This window comes from Choloepus didactylus, chromosome 27 (genome assembly GCF_015220235.1).
Source record: "Choloepus didactylus isolate mChoDid1 chromosome 27, mChoDid1.pri, whole genome shotgun sequence".
NCBI classification, from domain to species: domain Eukaryota; kingdom Metazoa; phylum Chordata; class Mammalia; order Pilosa; family Megalonychidae; genus Choloepus; species Choloepus didactylus.
In genome coordinates, this window is record NC_051333.1 from 24,719,537 (window position 1) to 24,744,187 (window position 24,651).

At 47.7% G+C, this 24,651-nt stretch overlaps 1 protein-coding gene across 7 annotated transcripts in view; it reads right to left on the bottom strand.

Moving 5' to 3' along the window:
• ZNF536 (zinc finger protein 536) overlaps positions 1–24,651 on the bottom strand; it is a 435,117-nt gene that overhangs the window by 357,234 nt on the left and 53,232 nt on the right. The window lies entirely within an intron of this gene.

Consider the following 24,651-nt stretch of genomic DNA (forward strand, 5'->3'; position numbering starts at 1 on the left):
AGTACCCCAAGCCAGGGTGTGGGGAGGTGGGGTCCCCTCGGCCCATCTTCACAGAAACCCACCAGCCCAGAGGAGGACCTGGCACCATCCGTCACTGAAAAAGCACGCATCGGATGATGAGGGATGGGATTTCCCAAGGAGCCCTCTGCCTCTGCCCATCATGATCCGACTATCTCCCTGTGACCCATTATCTGAGTACTTGAACCCTGGATAACAATGAGTTCATAGAGAATGAAAGTGCTCGGCTTTAATTGTCTGTATTTAGTCACGCAAACAGAAGCAATGGTCTGAGAATGGCTAGTTAGCCGCTGACAGCCTCGGCTGCAGAGCTGGCTCTGAGGAGTGGTTACAAATTGTTTTGATGGAGCCTCTACCAGAGCAGTAAATTTCCTCTTAAACCTGCTTGCCTGGAACAAGTTCTCTCTCCTTACTCCGTCTTCTTCTCCTCTCTCCCGGCTTTGCGCCTTAAATGAAATTCCTGCCGCTGCTAATATCCAACAAATAAACATCATTAAGAAATTGAAGGCACTGAAAGAATGTGTGGTTTATGTTAAATTTCCCCCTGTCAATCAATTCTGCATGTCTGCATGAAACCGATGATCACATCATCATGTTAGTTTGCCTGACTTGTTCGGCACAAAGAAGGTGGGAACATTTTCTCAAGCAGGGATGTCAGCACTTGAAAAATCCATCACCATCTGTGCTCATTTTCTGAAAGGGAGAAAAACAACCCCTGTTTAAGAATACACCAGAACAAATAACTTGAATGTTTGAAAATAAACCGCAGGGTCAAAGAAACTTCATAATGAAACGGGAAAGTAACAGTATTGTTCTGTTTTTACAACGCTGGGCCGGTTCCCTTCCACCACCACAGTCTTTGCTCTAAAAATAGATATTAATAATACCTGCCGAGCTCCCCGCACCATGTGAAATGCATGCAAACACTTTACTTTAAAGGCATCGGGACTTTCCAGCAAGGCCCCCCAAGAGACGTGCCGAGGTGGGCGTCTGTCCAGCCGCCCCGTCCCCTGGATATGAACCGCACGGCTCTGAATCGAGCCTGGGCCTCGCCACCGCCTGCAGACCAGGCCTTCTTCTCTGCCCACTCACGTCTCACCTCCGAAAGGGAGCCGGAAACCTCTCGATTCCCCACAAGACAATCACCCATAAAAGGCCAAGGAAGGAAAAACTTTCACAGCCAAACTTTCTGAGCAAAGCCTGTGGGCGCCTCCCTGCCAGGCAGAGGTAGATGAGCAGAGACGTGACGGAAACCCCATCCCGCCCTTAATAAACTTATAAGCCAAGCACATTTTGATCTAATTTTTCTTTCTGTATCTCACCATTGTACTTTGTCACGAGGAGGCCGCACATAAATAATGTGGTGTTTCTTATGAAAGTTTTTAAGGCACCCAGAGTTGGACAGCAGAGTTACAAATGATATCCAACACAAAGAATATCAATTAATCAAATGGTAAAAACACTACAAGAACTCACAATACACAAGTAGCAGAGGGAAAGATAAATTGATTTTTGCTGCAGCACTGAGCCTTTTCAGCAGCACAACTGTGTGAAAAATACCGGTTAAAAAGTGTGCTGAGGCAGCAAAACCATTTAATACTCCACAAACAGTTATCTAAGGCAATGTCCAATAACCAGACAGTACAGCAATGTGACCTACATACTAACAAAATCATTTTTAGACGTGGAAGCGACTCAACACTGACCCAACTTGATACCAGTTAGATAACTAGCATCTCTTTCATTCTTCCTGGGAGTTTTCATTTGTTCCCCTTTTCCCATTCTACTGCTAAAATATTTAATCAGACACAATCCAGAAACCAGTTAGAAAGTCTAAGGGAACACTTCTCTCCTTAAGTACATTCATTATATGGGCTACCCCTCAAGTGTCTCTATTTTCAAATCGTTTTTAGTTTGTCTCTCTGTCCATTTTGATTTTCTTCACATTTCTCTTTTGTGTCCCAGGCACATCAGAAAACTCTCATAGGCTTCCCTACCAGGCCAGAACTCCTTCCAAAAGCAGACTATGGGCTGCAGTAACCAATTCTCCAAGAGATGAAGACCTGGGTATCCTGAAAATTTCTGTTCACTCCCTCCATCACCGAGCTACAGAACCAAGATGGCACCCAACTCGAGAATTCTTCCCCAGCTGGAGTTGAATACTGGCTTTGTAAATCCTATAAAAAAAATCTTCTCTTTCTAAAGCTTTCTCCCTCCCCATTTCAGTCTTCAGAACTTATGACTGATAATCCTCTTTGTTTCAAGAAAAGCACGGTTCATATGAAAAAAAAAAAAAAACAGTTCACAAGATTACACGGAGAGATCGCCAAGTTCCCCAAAATAATGCCGTAAGTTCAGCTCAGTCCACATTTTGAGTATTTTTGAGTACTCTTTAGGCACCAAGCTAATGGAGAAAAACCAGATGCCCCGATCCCAGAAACACAGCAGGTGCAAAACTCGATTTTCTTCTCGGTTTTTACACCCACCACCTAGGTGAGAGCTGGCAACTTCCTTAAGATGTGCTGCATAAGTTCTCCAGGACATCAACACCCATCAGCCAGAGCCCGCGTTAATACCAGCCTTCACATAATGAACAGTATACTTTGCAGAGTTCTGTTTCCAGAAAAGAATGATTTAATATCATAAAATAGAGCTTCAGACCTCCATGCCAATTACTGCGTTTAAGTCATCGAAAGCCACCCAGCAAGGTTAGGAGAACATACCAGTGTTAAAGGAATGTGTAACCCACGTGCTATGAGAGGCCGAGTTATGCTGCCTTCTGGGTAAGAAGAGCGTCTCGCTAAAAGCTTCAACATAGTGAGAAGAAAATGTCAGACACCACAACCTTATTGCATTGGCAATAAACATGAGGCAAAAACTAAATCACTGTCACTAGCTCTACTTGTGGGTCAGGCTGAGAAATACTGAAACACATAATCAAGTTCTTACACTATTTTAACGGAAAAAGAAAAACCGTAGCGATCTCAGCCTAGTTATAATTCCTAAATGTTATAAGGCAACAAGGAATTTGTAAGGAGGAGGGGGGCTCTTGGTAGAATGGGACAGAGTAGAAAAAGGAGGAAAAGACAGCAAACCTTCCTAACCCAACCTTCTGTAGATCTCTCTTTACATTCTTCTCTGAAAGCCAAAGCAGAAGTATCTGAGCCCGTTTGTATATATTATATCCCCCAGAAAAAGCCATATTTTTTAATGCAATCTTGTGGGGGCAGATTGATTAATCTTTTTGATTAGGATGTGACCTCTTGATTGAACGTTTCCATGGCAATTTGGCCCCGCCCATTCAGGTTGGGTCTTGATTAGTTTACCCATGTCCTTTAAAAAGAGCCAACACAGACCCAGACATTTGCTGATGCTTTTGAGATGCTAGCCCAGAGTTTGTTCTGGAGAAGCTAAGAGAGGACCCCAACACTTAGATACACAGGAGCTGAAGAAGCTAAGAGAGACACGCCCAGAGACATTTTGGAGAAAGCCATTTTGAAACACAACCCAGGAGCAAAGGAACAGCAGACACCAATTCAAGTGCCTTGCCAGCTGGCAGAGGTGTTCCGGAATCCATTGGCCATTCTTCAGGGAAGAGATCCTCTTGTTGATGCCTTACGTTGTACACTTTTATGGACTTAGGACTGTAAATTTGTTGCCAAATAAACCCCCTTTATGAAAGCCAATCCATTTCTGGTATTTTTGCATAACGGCAGCATTAGCAAACCAGAACAGTGTCCAATGCAGAAACGATGAGAATCTAGAAGAGTGAAAAGGATCCCTCACATAAGCCCATGTACCTGAGGGTGCAGAGCGGCTATATCTTTTTCTGCACATCCTCTGGCCCTGGGCATAGTGTCCCCTGAATCATGGCACACACACACACACACACACACACACACACACACACCTGAACACAATGGTCAAGCTTCATGTAGTAGTGGCCAGTCTTTGTTTTTTCAAAGGCAATATTTCATAAATCAATTAAAAATGCAAAGGTATTTAAGGTATTGTAACAGCAAGTGTTTTTCAAAGCTATAAATACATATGAGTAGACTAATCATAAACTTCTCCCAGAAACTCAAATCCAAATTCACGTTGCCATGTGAATTCAACAATAATAAATTACATCCTTCTAAGTAGAGCATCCACTGCAATAAAACACACATCCTAGAGAACTCAGAAGCCCTGATCCCAGCTAAAAGGATTCATGCCTTTAGAATTCTGGGCATATATATTATTTTTCTGTCGGTTCTCTCAACTTCTCTCAGTTACTGATGTTCTCTATGTAATGAATTTTCTAGGGTTTGATGTGTGATTATGGCTATATTTTTATCTATATGTTTCATGGTACTTGTACTTAAGCGTTTTGCTCACAAATCCTTTATTAAAAGTACTAAATTGTAAAAAGCACATTCATATTTCATTCAGGGTTCCATACAGAGATGTGAGTTTTTGCTGCAAACACAGCTGCATCGTGAAAGTCACCATAAAATAACCCGCTATACTATAGATCTCTGGGCTTGGAACACTGGAGCACAGAAGTAACTTTACCGGAACTAGATTTCCCAGAACATTTCCATCTTCCTCCTAAAACAAACTCATAAGCAACTTTTCCAATTTTCAAAATCAAAATCACAGGTTACCAACTTCACTCTGGATTCTCAGGCAATTTTATGCAAAAGCCAAAAGTAAACCCGAAAACATTTCAAACTTGGTAAGCCCCACACTGAGAGCCTTGATAGTTTTCATTTGTTCTATCAAAATATTAGAGGTAAAAGTCTTATGATCTGAAGACGTACATATCCATTTCGATATCCATGGGTCTTTAGATCTTTACTTGAAATGAAAGAGCAGAGGAAAGAGAATAATCTCACTGTGGGGTGAGAAGGCTCAGATATCGAGCCAGAAAATGGGCAGCAGAATGACAAGATAAGGATGCCGTCAAGTCCTGAGAATTCCAAGGCATCTATGAGAGACAACAAGAGAGGGTCAAAACTGAAGCTGAGCCCAACCACTCCATTTCCAGAGAATGCACACAGCTGCCCTGGTGAGCTGGCCAGCCACTGATCTTTTGGGGGAAAAAAGAAGAAGATAGAATTAAAACTGCCAATAAGGTGAAGTCATCACTCAACAAGCAGATTCCATGAGCATATGAATAAACAGGTGAATCATGTGGACATTTGTCAGTTATAGTCAGTATAATAAACGAATCTGATAGTAAAATTTTGAGGGGGAGAAATGATGTGACCCTCTGCCAAATTAAATCCATCAATATTCTGTGAGGACCCGCTCTGTGTCTGGAGCAGGCTCCATGCTGAAGGGGGACAGAAGGGGGACCAGGCACTCCGATGGCCCTGGCTTCTCCCTGCCTAGGGCCCAGCCAGTGCTGGCCAAGGGCCGGTCAGATGGCCCCCAGGTCCCTGCCTCGGTCCTGCCGGGCAGAGTCCTCTGGGTGACCAGATGACCGGACTTGGATTCCCTACCCTCCACACCCAAGCTCAGATCCAGAGACACTAAATGGACCCAGCCTGGCCAGGAGAGTGGGGAAGACTAAAAACACCCAGCAAAGAGGCCCAAGCCCCACTATCGTGCTGGAGGAAAGTGGGGAGAAACAGCAGCCCAAGCTCCTCTGGGACAGAGGGAGCTGAGGTTGCAGGGTGTATCTTAGGGGCTTAAAACTAGGGCTGGCTGAGCAGCCTGAGCTAATTCTCCCTAAGAACATTAAATGCTCAGATGCTCACTGCTTAAATCACGCCTCCATCGTCAAAGCATTTTATTTACTAAATTAACAGAGAACTCCCCACCCTTCTCCCCCACCCAGGGAAGCTAGCAAATGTCCTTCCCTGCTTTGTACAAATGGGGAAACTGAGGCAGTCAAGAAGGGGTTCTGGGAGTCAAGGGAGGGTTCCAACTCTCCTGCCTGTCCTCCTCCCATGATCTTCAAGGCTCCTCTACAGTCACCACCCCTGGCTCTGCTCCCCCGGCTCGGGCTCTGCATGGGCTTTCTCAGCTCCCCGAGCTAGAGGGAGCCCCCCATCCATCCAGCCTGCCGGGTCTAACCTGGCAAAGAACCAACACAAGCATGAGGAAATCAGAGGCTCAGCCCCCAACACAGATTCCCATTTATCTAGCTCAATCCCATTTTGGGAAACTGAGGCCTAGAAAGAAGAACCAGCAGCCTCAAAGCCTTAGGACCAAAGAGACGCCATGACCCCCAGCCTCCTGCCTGCCGGGACCCAGGCCTTTCCACTCTTCTCCAGGCTATTTTCTTGGGCTCTTATTGGAAATTCTGCAGAGCTTCAGGTGAACAGAATGTGCAGGGACATTGCCTGGGTTTGCCCCAAGCAGTGTCTTCAACCCACGGGTGAGGGATGCCAGGAGTCCTCGTAAGGACTTGCGCCCCTCCTCTGATGGCGGGGCTTCGGCCAACTGTCAGGCAACGGCAAACATGCCTTTGCACCTACAACATCTCTCCAGCCTCGTTATGAGAATTAGGGCCATTTCCCCCTAACTATGTGGGAGGGTGCAAGCCCCTGGCCCTCTGCAGGAGCTGGGCCCAGGAGCCCCGGCCACCCATTTTCTCGGTGGGGGCAGCCACAGCCCTCTTGCCACACCGCCCTCATCCGCTGGACTTTACAGAAGCAAAGCCCTGCTGAAGGACCTACCCATGTGGCCTCACCTGTCAGCCAGCTGCCTCTGGGTGGGAGCCAGCCTCCTCCTCCCCATTACTGTATGGGGCAGTTGCCATTCACCCGGCCCCCTGGGGACAGAAGCCGGAGCCAGGCTCGGCAGCATTAAATCAGTGGAGTGAGGAGGACAGGAGCTGAGTTACGAGCTGGGCTGCAGCTCTGACAAATGCTCTGGGCCTCAGGTTCCCCATCCAGAGAATGGGGTAAGGTCTTTGGCATTAGGAAGGTTCCAGAAAGCTCACATGAAGAAAGCATATGTGAACCAGATTCAGAAGTACCTATCGGGTTCTGCAGGACAGCCCCAGGGCCTCTGGCTGTGTTCTCTCAGAAGAGGCTCTGAGACAAGAAGATACCATTACAGGCCAGTCTGTTTGGGAGGTGACCCCACAGAGTGCCAGTGGGCAGTGGGGAGGTGGGAGGAAGGGAGGAGGCTAAGGAGTACATTCACTGAGGGCAGGGGGGCCCAATGCCCCTGGGGTGCTCTGAGACCCTAGAGGGGACTCCCCCAGTGTGGTCCCACCCCCACAGGGGTCCATCCCCCAGCTCCCACTCCAACACTGGCTGGGGGCTGCACCAGACACATTTGCTACTTGCACTTCCGGCTGCCCCGCTGCAGGCCAGACACACCCCGGTGGCCAGAGGAAGCCCCCAGACAGAAGAGACGCTTGCCTTAGGAAGCCCCCCAACCCCTGCTGCCTATAAAAGTCAGGGCTGTGGGGACAGAGGGTCACCAACAATGTCTGCTATGCCTGGTTAACAAAAAAAGTTTGTAAAAACAAATAGGTAAAACTAGACTCTCTCTGAGCAGGCAATCCCTAGGTTGTCTGCTTCCCAGAGAAGCTATCAGCCCAGCCGATCACAGAAACATATTAAAAAAATAAACATCTTTGGAGGCTGTGGTGGAGCCACCCCAGCCCTGGGCCTCCTCATCACCCAGCACCCGTTGTGGGCACAGATGCGCTACCCGCTGAAAGGACCAGTGGGGGAACAGGGAAGCCGGGGTGGGGTCCTGGGCAGTGGGCCAGGCTTGATGGCCGGGGTACATGAGCGGGATACCCCAGCCCCTTCCAGGAGAACTGGGATGCAGCCAGGCCCCAGAAAACCTCCTCTTGCCCCAGAGCTCCTGGGTGTTTTTAAATGATACATAACCAAAGTGTTTGGAACCAGAAGTATTTGCAGGTGTCCACAAAATCTGTTGAGTCAGAACAACCAATTTTTTCAGCATTCTTTAATGCAGTTTTCCTACATTGTTATTGCAGTTCCTGACTGGGGAAAATTTACATAGAAGTTACAGGTGAAAAAAAAAAGAACAATGTCCCTGCCACTCTGGAGTTTATAGTCCGGTGGGGAAGAAAAGTGATGATAGCACAGAGTGGCCGTTTCCTGCTTTGCCAGTCGGGTCTGGTGAGCTGTGGTTCCTGGTGCATCTGAGGCAGGGGTGGGGAGGTTGGAGGGCTGGGGGGAGCAGCAGCCTACCCTTGCGGGGCAGCAGTCTGGGGGGCATGAGGATTGGCCTGGGGGACAGATCGGTCTCATGGGAGAGCACAGGGGGCTCTGGGACATTGGCCTGGAGAAGCAGGGATGGGTTGGCATTGCAGACGGAAGGCACAGAGGAAGGAAAGACCTGGAAGGTGGAGGCGTTTGGCTAGTGAGGACCAGCTAAGAGGGTGGCTTGTGGGCTACAGCCTCATCCTCAGTCCTACAGAGCTGTAGACTCCAAAAGAAAACACTTGAAGGTCTTCTAGTCCGGAGGTGGCAAATAGCTTTCATCTCAAGTACCAATCCCCTTCAGTGACTGCTGGAGTGCCAAGAAGGATGTGAGTTCAGAGGACAGGAAGAGAGCTGAGACTGATCAATGACGCCTGGCAGGCATGTTGGTTAACTTCGATAGATGGGGAAACTGAGGGACACTGAGTAAAGGAGCAGTACTGGCGGGGAGGTCTCCTCTGACACAGACAAGGCATCCAGAGCTGACAGGTGAAGTGACCTGGCCGGGGCCACAAACAGGGCCTTGCTCCTGTTGACTCTGGAGAAAGGGATCACCCTGGATGCCCCTTGCCTCTCTTGGGTGATAACGTCCTCTGTGTGCCTGCCTGCTCCTCCAAACGAACCTGCACCAGCTCCTCTCGTGTGTGCTTCTACACCTCATCCATCTCTCTGGGACTCCTACAGCCACCTACCAACCTGTCTCCCGGGCTGCTGTCTTGAACCCTCCCCACCCCTGGCTCAGGAGCCCTCCCAGGCTCCCCAGCAGCCCAGCTTGCTGCTCAGGTGCATATGAACCCAGGTAGCAAAATGAAATGCTACAGCAGCCAGGTGGGGGGTGCAAATTAATGAGGGGTGGGTCAGTGTAGGGAACTAGGAGTGAGGGTGACCATGGCAAGTTGCATTGTGTGTGCCCATCTTACAGATATTCAAATTAAAAAGATGTTGTGAATCAGCCCTTGAGCAGGTGCAGCCCACGGTCCACCTGTTAGCTGGTCCTCACTACCTAAGCATCTCCACTTTCTGGGTCTTTCTTCCCACTGTGCCCTCCATCAGCAATGTCAACCCGTCCCCAGTCCTCAAGGCAAACTTCCCCGGTGCCCCCTGTGCTCTCCCATGAGACCGATCTGTCCCCCAGGCCAATCCTCACGCTCCCCAGACTGCTGCCCCGCAAGGGTAGGCTGCTGCTCCCCCCAGCCCTCCAGCCTCCCCACCCCCTCCTCAGATGTACCAAGAACAGCTCACCAGACCCGACTGGCAACGCAGAAAAAGGCCAGAATTTACTATTCTGTGCTACCGTCACTGAGTCCATACTTTTCCTCCCCACTGGACAATAAACCCCCTGGTGGCAGAGACATTTTTCTTTTTTTACCTCTGACTCCCACAGTATCAGTGTTTAATTTAATGAAGCCAACACTAGAACTTTGCCACACAATCAGAGGGCCACAACTTCGCTCCAAAATGTTGGTGATGTGGGCGGGGAGGGGGAATGTGCCCCCCCCCAAGAGTATCCCAGAGGCTGTGTCCAACACCTGTCGAGCTGCGCTCTGGCCCTGTGGCGGTCACCCAGAAGCCATGTCTGGTGTCTAGGAGCCTGCCTGTGACAATCCAGCGCCCTGTGTCAGACCACAGTCATTATCAGAAGGACCGAGCCCCAGAAACCCAAAGGAACCACGGGTCCGAGTCGCAGGCGGTGACCCCAGCAGACTTAGAACTGGGACTCCCACGTGGTCCCAGAGCCTGCAGGACAAGACACAGCAATCGCAGAAAACCAATACAGTCTGCTTTAGGCTTCTGAAAAATCCAGGCTCCCTATTTTTTCATCTTTACGCTGGTGATACATGCATCCTATTTTAAAATGACTCTTTCTGCCTTGCCCCCAAACCTTCTTATTAGTGCTGGAGAAAATATTCTATACAAACAGTTATTATAAAAAATTCTTTGTTTAATGTGCTAAAATGTGCCCTACATCTCTATTTTGCACCTTTGCCATGAAAGGATCTCAACCCTTGATATCTTGACGGAGACTTTTGGAGCCACAGCACTCACCCCTCCTCAGAGACAGGCAGGGCTGGATTTACCCTCTGCACCCAGCCTGGTGATTCCCACAGTCCCTGGCCTTTTTTTTTTTTTTTTTTTTTCAGCATCATACATTATATTTAAGTCTCTCCAGCAATACAAATTTCAATTTGGCCAAGCTCTTTAATATTAATAGTTGTCAATCCAAATGCAGAGTGCATAATAAAAAATTCAATCGAAACGAATAGCTCACATATTTCTCTACCTCCTAAATATAGTTACCAATTAGACAAAAGATTTGGTTATATAACTTTGTAGAATAAGGCCACCCACTGAAGACCACCGGTTAGGACTGGGAAAGCCAAAATGCCTGGTTCCATCCTGTTAATTACTTTAAAGATAAAGCCTGTCTCACCTCATAGTTCCTTAATTCACAGGCACAAGATATGAATATAGAATCCCCACATATACCTTTAGAGCTCAGTCACAATGCAAAGTTATCCAGAATGATGAAACCATCATTTCTACAGCACTTTCCAGCTGACAAGGCCCATTCCCTGGGCCTTCTCATGTAGGAGGGACGAAAGCATCGTCCTCTCCGCCACCTCCACCCCCATTTTGCAGACAGGATAACCGAGGCTCAAAGAGTTGCTCCGTGAGCCACAGCCAGCAGGGCCCAGGAACCCATGCCCAGTGCACAGCCACAGCTTGCCACCTCCTTGGACACAAAAGCATCAGCAGGTGAGGCTTTTCAGGTTTAACGTGAGAGCTGTATGTTGCTGCTGCCAGTTTCCCTGCTCTTTGCTCGGAGCCCATGCACACCACTGGACCAGGGTGGCACCTGTCCCCAGAGTGTACCTAAAAGTCCACAGCTGGAATTACTTCTCAGTCTGAGCAGGGACAAAGGAGGACTTCCCAATGTGACAGGAAAAGCTGCGGTTGCAGAGGTGATCCCAGCACTTTATAGAACTGCTGGGCTGGAGGGGTCTCATATGCTGAATCCCGCCCCCCGCCCGGTCACTCTGCAGCGGAGAACGCAGCCCCTGGGGAGCTAAGAAGCATGGCCAAGGGGCAGAGCTAATCAGTGGCAGAGCTGGGACCAGAACCTAGACATTCACACTCACACAAGCAACCCACAGCACGATCCCTCTCTCACTTGAGCTCTCAAGGGTTGGGGAGCTCTGGGGTGATGTGGAGGCACCCCCTTAGAATGGCCCCAGCCAGGCTCCATCGATCGCTGTGCATCCTGCAGGGTACAGGGACATTTCTTCTGCAAATTACTCCAGGCCTCTTTTGTGAGTTTCTCAGGGCTCTGCCCTGAGCTACATCAAGCAGGAAGTTTAAATGAAATGGCTCCCAAGTTCCTTAAATGGTTTAATAAAACATATACTGACTGCAATGTGCAGTTTATAGTGGCAAACTATTGCCCCTCAGTTGGGAAAAATGACCTCCAGTCGGCAATATTACTTTCAGCTTCATGATTCCAGTCCACTGTTGGCCATTTCCGCAACCCACCGGGCAATTCTTTTCCATAACAAGGCCAGCCGCCGCCAGCCTGAGTGCACTGCAGCCCAAGGTGCCTGAGAACTGCCTCTAACCATACAGGACCAGACAAAGAAATAGCGCATGGGGGGCACCAAATCAGACAGAGGAAGGAGCCGCTGCTTGGAGAGCAGCGAGATGCCGGAAAACAAGGGAAGGGGATTCAGGGAGATTGGAGGAAATTAAACGTGGCATCAAACAGCAAAGCCACGTGTGCACCTGGGTCCTGTTGACCATGGCCAGGGAGACGGATGGGGAGCGAGTGAGGCCGAGGAGGGATGGAAAACGCCCGAGCTCCCCAAACGTTCTCAGCACCGGAGACCGTAAGATTGAGAAAAGGCAGGAAGGGTTGAAGATGAATTTCTCAAACTCCACTAGGGTAATAACAAATAGCTATTAATATCACCTCTCATCACAAATGCCATTTCCGATATTTGGTGCTGAAAGGTTTTGGCTCATCTAAAAAAGTACTGGAATTTGACTGCCAGAAACTGATGACCTTTTATCCTAATCTGTGCATTGAGATGGCTTGTTAAGCTCATTAGTATTATATGGTGAATTAGATTAGACATTTTATGATTTTTCAAAAAAGGCTTTTTTGATATAAAAAAAAGCAGCAATTTCCTTTTTTGACATTTTTCATCTTTAAGGTAATAAAAATGGCACATGTGTACCATGGCATAATGGATTAATTAAGGAATATTATGTTTATCCTAACTCTTAACCGAGTTGTACATCTTCATAACTCACTCATAAAAATTAATGCATTATCTTACACCTCGGGATGATAGATCTTCTATTTTTACCAAACCTGCTTGGAATACAGTGTTCTAAATTGGATGATTCTGAGAAATAGTGAATACCGTGTTCTGATACCATCAGTCCAAAATGATATTGTTATTTTAAAACATTGTATTATTATATATAAAATCAAAACCTTCCCCCGACCAGGGCTTTGCCTTGTCAGGCGGTTGCAGCCCTGGGTTGTCAAGCTGCTCCCCCACCTACACCCACAGGCAGCAGACTTCGTATCTCCTTTCAGCCACAATGGGTTTGTTGTTTAAAAAACACATGCATTGCATCAAAGAATCACTGGGCGATGTTTTTTGGCTATTTCTTTGTGTCTTGATGGTAGATGTGAATATAAAAGAATATTCATGCAAGATTCATAAAGGCCCCAGATTTCTAAATCAACAGATGAAAAAATCCCTAAAAATAATAATGTCCAGATGTTGCTTATTTAAATGAGCTGTTGCCATTTAATGTTGCCAATCTCAAAAGTGATAGAATTTGTGAGTTTCAAGGTATTTGTAATTTACAGAAGATTATAACTTTTTTTTTTTATCAAGGGAGCACCCGGGGTGATTAAAATAAGTGATTTCAATAAATACAAACGGTTCTTTCATGGAGGCCACTCTGAAACACTGGCTTCACACCGCAAGGCCCACCCTGTCTCACCACTGATTCCTTTTCTTTCCCAGGCCCCCTTCAGGGGAAAATATAACTTGCCAAGTCTAAAAAGCAGAATGTTCTTGATGTGCTAGAAGTTCAGAATTAGAGGGACTCTTGGGAATCATATAGACCTAATCACCCTTTATACTGGTAAGAAAATTGAGGTCCAGGAACTCAAAATGTTTTCCCCGATATCTGTCCTCTGAGAAGTAAGAAGGCAGCTAACCTAGGCTTCTGAGGACCAGCTGAGGCATTGTCCACCCCCTAAACTTTAGGTCCCCTGGTCACATAAGCCCAGGGCCACCTGCACTGCCAGAGCAGCTTGTGAGAAATGGAGATGCACTGACCTCTTTGGGGACCAACACACCTCCGGGCCCGGGGCTTGGGAATCTACACTCCAAACAAGTTCCACCAGCAGCTCCTAAACTGCTGCTGCCCTGTGGTGGTTTGGAGCTGTATGTAGCCCAGAAAATCTGCTCTTAAGTTTACTCCATTCCTGTGGGTGTGAACCCATTCCAAGTAGGACCCTTTGACGAGGTTACTTCAGTTAAGGTATGACCCACCTCAGTCAAGATGGGTCTTAACCCTGTTACTGGAGTCCTTTATAAATGGAATGCAATTCAGAAAGAGAGAAAGCACAGAGGGAGCAGCCAGAAGCCAAAATTCAACAGGAGCTGAAAGAAAACAGAGAGGCCAGGAGAGGCCGCCATATGCATTGTTATGTGATAGAGGAGCCCAGGAACAAGGATCACCAGCAGTCAGCCCCAGAATGCCACAGTCTTCAGGGAGAAAACATTGCTTTGATGATGCCTTGATGTGGACTTTTTCCTAACTTCAAAACCATGAGCCATTAAATTCCGACTGTTACACCAACTCATTGAGTGGTTTTTGCTTGAGGGGCTCCGGAAACTAAAACATGTCCTATGTCCCCTGGTCCCAAAACTCCCCGATTCCAAAAAATAAGTTTCTTTGGAATGAAGCAGGATGAAGGAGTCAGCAAATTCCTCTTCCATAGTTTGACAAAGGTCTTTCAATGGCCCTGGGCAGCTGCAAGGATCCCCATGCCCACGTTGGGGGCTCAAGGAGAAAGACTCATGGGTGGGGTGGTGGACCAAGCCCAGCCTCCCTCTTAAAAGCTCTGCACTAGGTGTGACGCTCTGGCTCCCAACCTTGGCCATGCCCAACGCTTTGCTTCATGGTCTTCTACGTGTGTAGCAAGATAAAGAGGAGGTGCAATCCCCCCACAATTGGTGATGTGGGTTGTGACCCACAGGGGGACACGTTGGGCACACCTCCCCTGCCCAGCTGTAACAAAGGGGCTAGACAACTCAGAGCCTGCAGTGATGTCGTCATGAATGGGGTGTCCAAAATTAGCCCCTGAGTCTCAAGGGAATAGGGTGCTGGGGAGGACCTAGTAGGATTCTTTAAAGAAGGGCATGAGGTCCTCGGGGCACTCTGCAAGGCCAGCAGGATCCCACTTCTGGCGCCTGAGCTCCCTGTGCGATACTGTACATATGACGATAAAGCTGCAGGCTCCCAGCATGGGCTGTTCATTTAGCCTCACCCTACCTGGGGGAGAATTTCACCCCAGCACATGAACACTCCTGTACCTGAACTGCCATCCTGTCTACAAATTCTAAGATAACACCAGCATTTCCAGTACTTCAAAGAGAGCACATCGGCTACATTCTCATGCTACCCTACAGACCCTACACACCTTGGGAGGTCAGAGCAGAATCTCCGGTGGGAGAGAAAGGTTCATCTCTTCTCTTACAAGAACATGTCAGCCACGTGAATCGAACAATCTTTTTAAAGTTTAGTAATAAAGCCCTCAAGGGTTCACAAAAGAAGTGGCTTAGGGTCAGACATATTCTATTAAGAAAGGCACTTAAGTAGAAATTCTGTTAGACTGGATGTAAACTTTCCCCACACATATCATTGCCAGGCATACTAAGAGATTATAAAATTGCGTCTAGAAATACTTTGGTAATAAAGTGTCGAGTAATGTCACTGTAGAGTTTCCAAATCAGCCTTTTGTTAAATCCATCTCACTGCAAGTTGAAAATGGAACACCGACAAACTGAAGGGAATATTGTGGACTTCAGGTTTCAAGAGACTTTAGAGAATCTCTCAGGGAGGGTCTCAGGGCCTGAGGCACATGGGAAGCAGTGAGGTTCACGCCAGTGGTTTTGGGTGGACCCAGGCCAGGGGATCATGCTGGCCGCAGGGCATCTCAAACACCACATCAGTAAAGCTTGGCTCTCGTGCCTTCCGCTCTACTGCCAAACACCAGCCTGGGACACACAGGGGACCCAGTTCAAGAGCAAGGGTGACAGCAGGAGGCTCAAATGAGGGCCAAGGGATTCCTGTCTCCCCTCACCCCTTACCCCACCCCCCCAGGGCCTGGATGCCACTCAGATGACACATGCCTACCTGTGCTTCCCGGGACCCCGCTCCCATCCAAGAGGAAACACCTGGGCCAATTTTGCAAGGAGGCCTTGGCCAACCAGGCACTTTTGACAGAGAAGGGACAGCCCCAGGGGCCTCGTCTGAGGGGCCGGCTGCTGCGGACAGCCAGAGGCCCTGAGCACTGTCGAGGGACCCAGCCCCACCGTCCAGGCAGAGGGGCACCTGCCTTGAGAGGCCAATGGAACCCACCCGTTCTGCCCTCTGCCCAAAGCCCCACCTGAGTCGAAGCCTCGGGTCACACTCCACTGCCCCATGCACACAGGTCTCTCTTCTCGTTGGCCTCAGCGGCACCTGCTTCCATCTAAACCGGGAGGCGCATCAAGCACTCATCTCTAAGGCGGATAATCACAGCACTTATGTCACAAGGCCATTCGGAGAATTCCAGGAGACCACACACATAAAAGCAGGACAGGGCCCGGCACTGGAGTCCCCAGGCAGCCACCCACAGTTGATTTCACCGCGAGCTAAGCTGCCAATTCCAGGCCCCACGGAGGCCCCCAATAGGCATCAGCCTTTGTACTGCAAGAGTGAGATGGAGCCTGGCCGCGAAACTCTTACTGCAAGACTGTTCCAGTCTGCTAATGCTACCAGAAATGGACTGGCTTTTGTAAAGGGGGTTTATTTGGTTACACAGTTACAGTCTTAAGGCCATAAAGTGTCCAAGGTAACACATCAGCAATCGGGTACCTTCACTGGTGCATGGCCAATGGTGTCCAGAAAACCTCTGTTAGCTGGGAAGGCACGTGGCTGGTGTCTGCTCCAAAGTTCTGGTTTCAAAATGGCTTTCTCCCAGGACGTTCCTCTCTAGGCTGCAACTCCTCAAAAATGTCACTCTTAGTTGCAGTTGGGATATTTGTCCTCTCTCAGCTTCTCCAGAGCAAGAGTCTGCTTTCAATGGCCGTCTTCAAACTGTCTCTCATCTGCAGCTCCTGTGCTTTCTTCAAAGTGTCCCTCTTGGCTGTAGCTCCTCTTCAAAACATCACTCTCAGCTGCACTGAGTTCCTTTGGTTTGTCAGCTCATTTATATGGCTCCACTGATCAATTTAGACCCACCCTGAATGGACGAAGCAACTCCTCCATGGAAATTATCCAATCAGGGTCATCACCCATAGCTGGGTGGGGCACATTCCAAAGAGACACTCAAAGAATTACAATCTAATCAACACTGACAATGTCTGCCCACACAAAATTACATCAAAGATAACGGCGTTTGGGGGGACATAATACATTGAAACTGGCACAAAGAACAGGTTTGGGGTAACAATGGCTGCAGCTGGCAAGGAGAATGACCGAAGATCTTGCCTGGTTTTCTTCTCAGTTGAAGAACGAACATGCAACTTCCCCAAAATTGAAAATCTGGTCTTAACGTGAGAGGGTTTTCTGCCCACCGACCTTTTTCAAATGAAAGCTCACTAGGGAGATCAGTGTGTGAAACAGAGGCAGCCCTGGAGGGAGGGTGGGTGCAGCCTGGAGCCCCCAGCTCCCCAATCTGTGTTTAATGATTTCCAACTGCCCTGATTACATGCAAGGTGCAAATCCTGGACCAGCTGCAGCAGCCTTGCTGTCAGAAATCCAAATTCTTGCCCCCCGCCCCCCCCCCACACACACACACCAGGCCTTCCTTCAGAATCAGAAAATCCGGGTTGGGCCCAAATGTGTCTTAACAAATCCCATATCTGGCGATTCTGAGGCCCCCTCAAGTTTAAGAGCTAGGGCACTGCCCCACGGTTCACACACCTGAGCGGTCATACCCCAGGGATTCTGAATTCATTGCTCTCAGAATCCCATTGGTGGGTTTTAAAAGTTCCCCAGGTGACTCTAACCAACAGCCATGGTTGAGAACCACCAACCCGGTCCCTTGTTCCCCACAGTGTGTCCGAGAGCACCAGCAGCAGCACCTGGGACCCGGAAGCGATGCAGAATCTCTGGTCCCCCAGGCCTCCTGAGTCAGGACCCGCAGCTGACCGCGCTCGCCAGGGCTTTCCACGTAAGCAACTGAGACCCGGGTCTAGGCGTTCTGCTCAAGACCCAGGAAGAAACTTCCAACCGTGTGGTCCAAGCTGCTCGCCCTTCAGGTGGGGCCCAAGGCTTCGTGGGTCTGAGGCTTCCCCGAGGCAGCCAACCCGATGGCAGCAGGTCTGGGATCAGAAGGGGGCCTCCGCAAGGCACCCCCAGCCTCCGTCCAGCCTCCATCCTTCCCTCGGAAACTTCCCCCAGCCTTCAGCCCCGAGGCCTGGGGAGGAGGTGGACCGACCCTCTTGAAAAAGTGGGAGCTGAGAAGTGTCTGGGTGGGGGCAGCAGGGATTCCCACTGGGCCTTCTACAAACCTCCAAAACCCCTTCCAAGGAACGAGTGGGGGAGTCATGGCCATCGACCGGGGCATTTGCCATTTGCGTCTTTTTACTGGGGGTCTGATAATATTTAGGGTGTCACATTTCTAGAAACCCTGAGGTCATATTTAAATATGTGTACATATTGGGGCCTGGAGAGGAGAAATAGAAATTTGGTGAATAATTCCAGCATATGCCATACTTAGATTTTTAGCATCGATGTTGTCTCAAGTTATATTTTGTTAAGGAATAGAAGCTAGACTGTTGAAGTCAGTTCACTCAAAGGAGCATCATTTTGTGCTATTAACCGTTTCAAGACATGAAACAGTCCACATGTATGAACACAGAAAACTCAGGCAAGGAAGACAACTAAGGAAACTAAGGCAAGGAAATTGCAGAATTTCCAGAAGACCAGCAAAATGTCTTTGGGGTAGAGAAAATTCAACACACTTCCCTCCCCACTACAACAACAAATACACACACACACACACACACACACACACTCCACCTTCTCCAGGTATAGATCCCTCCCCTCTAAGCAGTAAGCTTCTCAATGTCACAAGACATCCCATCCACCAGGTCTGAGCACAGGGGACCCTTGAGAAAGGCTTAGCGGTTAACTGGCAGAGATAGAGAGAAGGGGACAGTCAGCACAAAGACAAATGAGTTTAAGAACCAGGTTGCCACCACCGACTGGGCAGGTGGAGATCGAGACCAGGCCAAGACCCAATTCTGAACTTTATGCAGAAAAACAGATAGCCCCATTTCCAAAATACATGGGTACATGTAATCATGCATTTCTCCCACTTATTCTCAGGTACAAAGCAATTAGCAAACTAATTCATTCCTCAAATATTTCCCACTTACCCACTAGGTGCAGGCCCCCCTGCTTGAGGCAGCAACACCGATTTTCAAGGATGAGCTTCAAAATTCAAAGTCACTGCTGTCTTTCTTGCAATGTGCTAACATGCCCATCACATTAGCATCCTACCACTCAGATTATCATACTATCCTTTGTGCAAGATGAATCGAGCCAGAAAACTGTAAGGGTAAGAGTCCAGCTCTGCTGAATGTAAACCTCAGCCAAAAGCTCGTGAAAAACACTGCTGAGCTCCCACTGCAACAGCTTTGAAATGCAGTAGGTATTGGGGGGAAAGTCACGCATTCCCAAACACGAAGGGAGAACCACCGTCTGTTCAGCTGAGGGGGACTCAAGACGAGCCATTCCCTGTAGCCCCTAATGCCTCCTAAGTACTTGGATAGACAGATTATTTCCATAAGCCACACAAATATGAAAAATCAACTCAGACTTTTCTCTCCACTGAAGAAAGAACAAATAAAGACCCATGCTTTGTCCTCTGTATCAAACAATATCAGAAAGTTCCTGGTGCCAACCTCTCACATCAGTTAAAGACCTGGAGGATGAAGAGGGAGTAAAGAGAGAGAAAACGACCTAGTCCCTCATTAGCAACAATGTGCCAAGGGACCTTCAGAAGCGAGAGGCAAAGGAGGAAGGGATTTGGAGCTTGCCACACAAATCTACCCCGGGATTCACCCCAGACACTGTGAGGTGGAAAGAGTAAAGGAGAAAGACTCAATCTGTGCAATGCCCTACAGTACACAATGGCTTTCTTTCCTCTGGGTTATAGGATAATTCACTTTTTTTAAAGCAAGAAGAAGTGATCAACTGGCTTAGCTTTTCCTTCAATCCTGAGGAAACGCTGTGCATGTAGAGATCAGCATCCCGAAATGATGTTCCTCCTCGCAAAGAGCTGAGGACCCATCCTGCCACCCAGCCCCGGGGCTGGCACCGTTCTTAGAATTGAGATAGAAGAAATAACAGAAGCCCAGCTCACCCAGCTTCCCAGCCTTCTTCTCTCCCTCAATTTGCTTCCTCTCCCCAAAACAACGTCATATTTTAGAATTAAACAAGTTTTTTCAATTAGTCTCCGAGCTCAGGCTTACTAAAAATCCTAAAGTGCTTGAAGGGTGGGGAAGAGTTCCAGGCTGGGAGTCCCCAGGAGAGGGAGGTGAATCCTGATATGTGACTTGTGCAGGTTATTTAGCTTCTCAAAGCCTCAGTTTCTTTCCCTGCAAGTGGATTAAATAAGATACAGAGTATAAAGCTCCTATCATAGGGCAGGGTGGGCAAACATTTTCAGCAAAGGGTCAGATGGGGAATATTTCAGGCTTTGCGGACCACACGGTCTCTGACCCAAAGACTGGACTCGGCCGTTATAGGGTGAAAGCAGCCATGGATGATACAGAAATAAATGGGAGTGGCTACATTTCAATAAAACTTTATTGACAGATACTAAAAATTAGAATTTTGTGTCATTTTCAAGTATTCCAAAACATTATTTTACCTTGGATTTTCTTTAACTGTTTAAAAATGTAAAAACCATTCACAGACTGCACAAAAACAGGCAGAGTGGCAGATTTTGTCTACCGGCCACAGTTTGCCAACCCCTGTTGAAGGGCATAAGGGCAAGTGCAGTAAAACATTCAAAGAGAAAGGAAACCACGTGGAAGGGATATTGGGGTCGTAAGTAAAAAAGAAAGCTCTGAAGTCAATGAAGACACCTCCAAGATTTACTTGCTCTGGGACCTCCAGCCCCGGCCATCCCACCCTTCTCTGCTGCACACTGTCAAAAGGGAGCCCTCCCACAGACTTGGGAGGACACACACTGGGTGCACTGGGGTTCCCGGAGGGCTGGGTGGGGCGGTGAGGCCATGCGGCACTGGCAAGCTCACCCACAGAGCCTCATCCCCCCGTGGAGTGGTCAGTGATCTCGTCAGGGCCGGAAAAGTTCAGTGACCACAAGGGTGAGTTTAATTGCATGTTGTTGCTGACTAGCGGTGGGTACGATGGTACAATTACACATGCAATTTATCAGCAAGATACTTGCATACATAATAAACCAAAAGCAAAACATTACGTTTCAGTGGAAGCTAAAAATATAAAGCTGGGCCATGACGTGGAGCAGCCTTATTTGCGGGGGGGTGGGAAAGAAACACCGAGAGCCTCCCCTTCCCTGTTAACAGCTGGCTCTTGCTGCCCAGCAGGACCACGTGGCATCCATCCCGAGGAACGCGCTCCCAAACACCAAATAAATCCCAGAACCCCCAGCGGCGTGTCAACAACACTCCGTGGCAAAGGATGCACTGTGAGGGAGCTGACTTAGGAAACTCGCCACCCTTTCTGAGGTCCTCTGAACTTACTAACCGAGCCCCTAGGGGTGCTGGGAAGCCCACATGTCTGGCAACGTCTTGGGGTTCCTAGCTCGGGTATGAGCCTGAAGGGAAAAGGCTAATTATCTGAAAATGGTCTACACTTCCATTAATCTTGAATGAGGAGGGGAAAAGGAAGAAATATTACCAAACAGAGAAAAGGACAACAGCAACACACATTAATTAAGTGCCTGCTTTGAGATAGGAACTGCTTCCAGAGCCCGTACAGGTTGCCTTGCTGTAGGTTGCCAGGTTTAATGGTCATTTATCTCTTCATTATTTTCTTACTGGGGCTGCTATGATGTTCATTGTATAATAATTTAAAAGTCAAGGATTTTGACCATCCCCATCGCTGGGAATAAGTTTTCCAATACACTGGTCCTTTGCACGTGCTGTGCCCAGACTTAGGAGCCCTGGAAGTTCCGCCTGTCTCAAGACAGCTAACCCATAAGGCTGAGCAATGGCTGGCCCCACAGAAACAAAGCATGCCCCCCCCCCCTCAGAAAAAAAAACATGAAATACACTGTAAATTATAGAATCTTGCTGAGGAAAGGGATAGACTTCCTGGGTTGTCTGCATGGGAAGTCTTCTGAGCCCCCAAAATTCCTTGCCCACATCCCACTTTAAGAGAAGTCACTTTTCCCTACTCTGCCTCCACGTCTTCAGTCCCAATGCCTGTGTATGTACCCTTGAGGATTTTTAAAGATTTTTTTGCAACAATGCATCCGTGTGGTTTCAGCTCTCAGACACTGCCTAGCACAGTCCTGAACATATTTTCTTTTTCTATTTTAAAAAGTAGATTAGAAAGAAGATATAATAATAATGCCTTGCTGTAACTTGCCATTTTGAGGTTTAAAAAATGTTTAGGAGGACAAAGTGGGGTTTCATTTGGACCACTGGGCCCACTATTCTAAGGCTTCTCTTAGAAGGTTTTTCTTCCACCCATCCATCCATTCACCCATGCACCCATCCATCCATCCTTCCACCCATCCACCCATCCATCCATCCTTCCACCCATCCATCCACCCATCCATCCATCCACCCATCCATCCACCCATCCACCCATCCATCCATCCTTCCACCCATCCATCCATTCACCCATCCATCCATCCATCCACCCATCCATCCATCCATCCATCCTTCCACCCATCCATCCATTCACCCATCCACCCATCCATCCATCCTTCCACCCATCCATCCACCAAAGATTTATTGGACATTTACTAGGGAACTGGGAAATAACTGGAACCAGGGAAATAACACTGAACAAAACACACAAGCCCCTACCCCATGGAGCTCACATGTTGTGGCAGAGACAGATCAGAAACCAGTAAAGAAGCCAGTCACCTACATGCTTCCTGTACTAAACATCACAATGTATTTGAAATCTTCCAAACACAAAGGTAAATCAGAGCCATTTTCTTACTTGTTGTTATCATCACGGATCAGTTGTAAAAACAAACAAGAGTGTCTCATATGGAAATGTTAACGGTATAAAAATGTATTCCGATGTGGCAGAATCATCTGAGGGCAAATATTGCAGGCAATATTTTTATGACAAAAGCTTTATTTCTCATCTTCTTTACCCTTGATTTAAATACATACACGTATGTGGGTGCACGTGTATCAAGATTCAAGTATTTCAATATAAATTTTGTATTCAAAATACTTTTCCTGATTTCAGTTGATTGCATACTTCGAGCCAATGTTGCAGCAGTAATTTCTGTTCTGAATCAAAAACCAGGATCACTCTTGCTCTCTTTCTCTCTCTCCTGTGCTTAACAACCTTTCCTTCCTCCCCTGCCCCCTACCCCTTCGAAGCCCAAATATTCAAGCTGCCTTCAGAGCTGAGTGGTATCAAGGGCAAAACCTGTTTCTTCCCATTTATTTTCCCGTGAAGTTTTCTGGGGCTGTGAAGGCTGAGGCATTGGCTAAAGCTGTATCACAAAGTCGCCAGGAGAGAAGGACAAACCTTCCCACTTCGATTTGAGCGTGTAATTGTTTGAATACATCTCACCCGAGCTACAATAATGCCATCCTTCGTTGACACAGATTTTAAAGCCCTCTGAAAAGGTGGAATGTTATCAGTCATGAGTGGGATTATAATGGGGTTTAAGTGGAAGAAACTAAGGCTCTGGCCTTTCCTAGGGCCTGTCTCTGTGACAGGACAGGAGGGAGAAAGAAGCAAGAGAGCTGTATCTCAGCCAAATCACACAGAATCTAGCCAGCATCCACACATCTTCTCTCTTAATTTCAAAGATGTCCCAAGAAGCATCAAGAAACTCCAGAACTCCAACTGGGATTTCCATACACCCAAAAACATCTGCTGATGTTCCCAACACCTTAGCCCAGCGGTTCTGAACTGGGGTTGACTGTGCCTCCCGGGGGACATGTGGCGATTTCCGGGGACACTTTTGGTTGTCACAACGGGGAGGGACAGGGAATGAGAGGAAAGTGTGCTACGAGGATCTAGCAGGTGGAAGCCAGGGATGCTGCCAAACATCCTACAATGCACAGGACAGCCCCCCACAATATGGAATGATCCAGGCCAAAATATCAACCGTGCCAAGGCTGAGGAGCCTGCACCGGACCCAAAAAGGGTAAGCCGAAGCTGGAGGAGGAAAGGATGGTGTGGCTTGAAGCGACTTCCTGTTCACCAGCAGACTAAAGCAGGTGACAGAAGAGAGGATAAAACTGGGGCGGGAAGGAAAGAGGAGTTGATGAGCCCAATCACTCATTCTTTTGCTTTTTGATCTAAAACCCAAGTCAGAAAGGTCTGGAAACCCAGCTTCTTCTTTTTTTTCTTTAAGCCACAATAACCCAGTCCCGACAAAAACAAAGTAATCTCCCCACTAGATCTTTGGGACCGACGGACCTCTTGCCTGACAAATCACAACAGGGCTGATGGAGGCAAAGCCAATCACACGGCTGAGATTGCTAAGGCAAAGAATTGTGAATTTCATTAAATATGTTAAAGGGGAAAAAATCAGCTTTGAAAAATAGTAATCCTGTCTTTCAACAAAAATATTATAGGAAGCTATGAATTTGGTAGATCCGAATAGGATGTTGGTACATGTTTTACTAAGGTAATATAATGGCACACTATTATTAGATCACATTAATCATTACTGTGCCAACGGCACTGACAGCCCCACTGAAAAGGATTGAAAGGCCTGGTAATGGATATAAATTACCCATTGTGTGATAAAAGGATTTTTACTAAGAAGGTAAGAATAAAACAGCAAATTTCTAATATAACTGTTGTGTAAAAACCAAAATAAAAGTAATCCACGGTCAGTTATATCCACAAAATCGGAAGTAAGCACTTTTCCAACAGGATAAAGTCACAATAAAAAAATATATATCCAGTACAATATAAAATTAATTTCTGAGTGCACAATTCTGCTATCAAT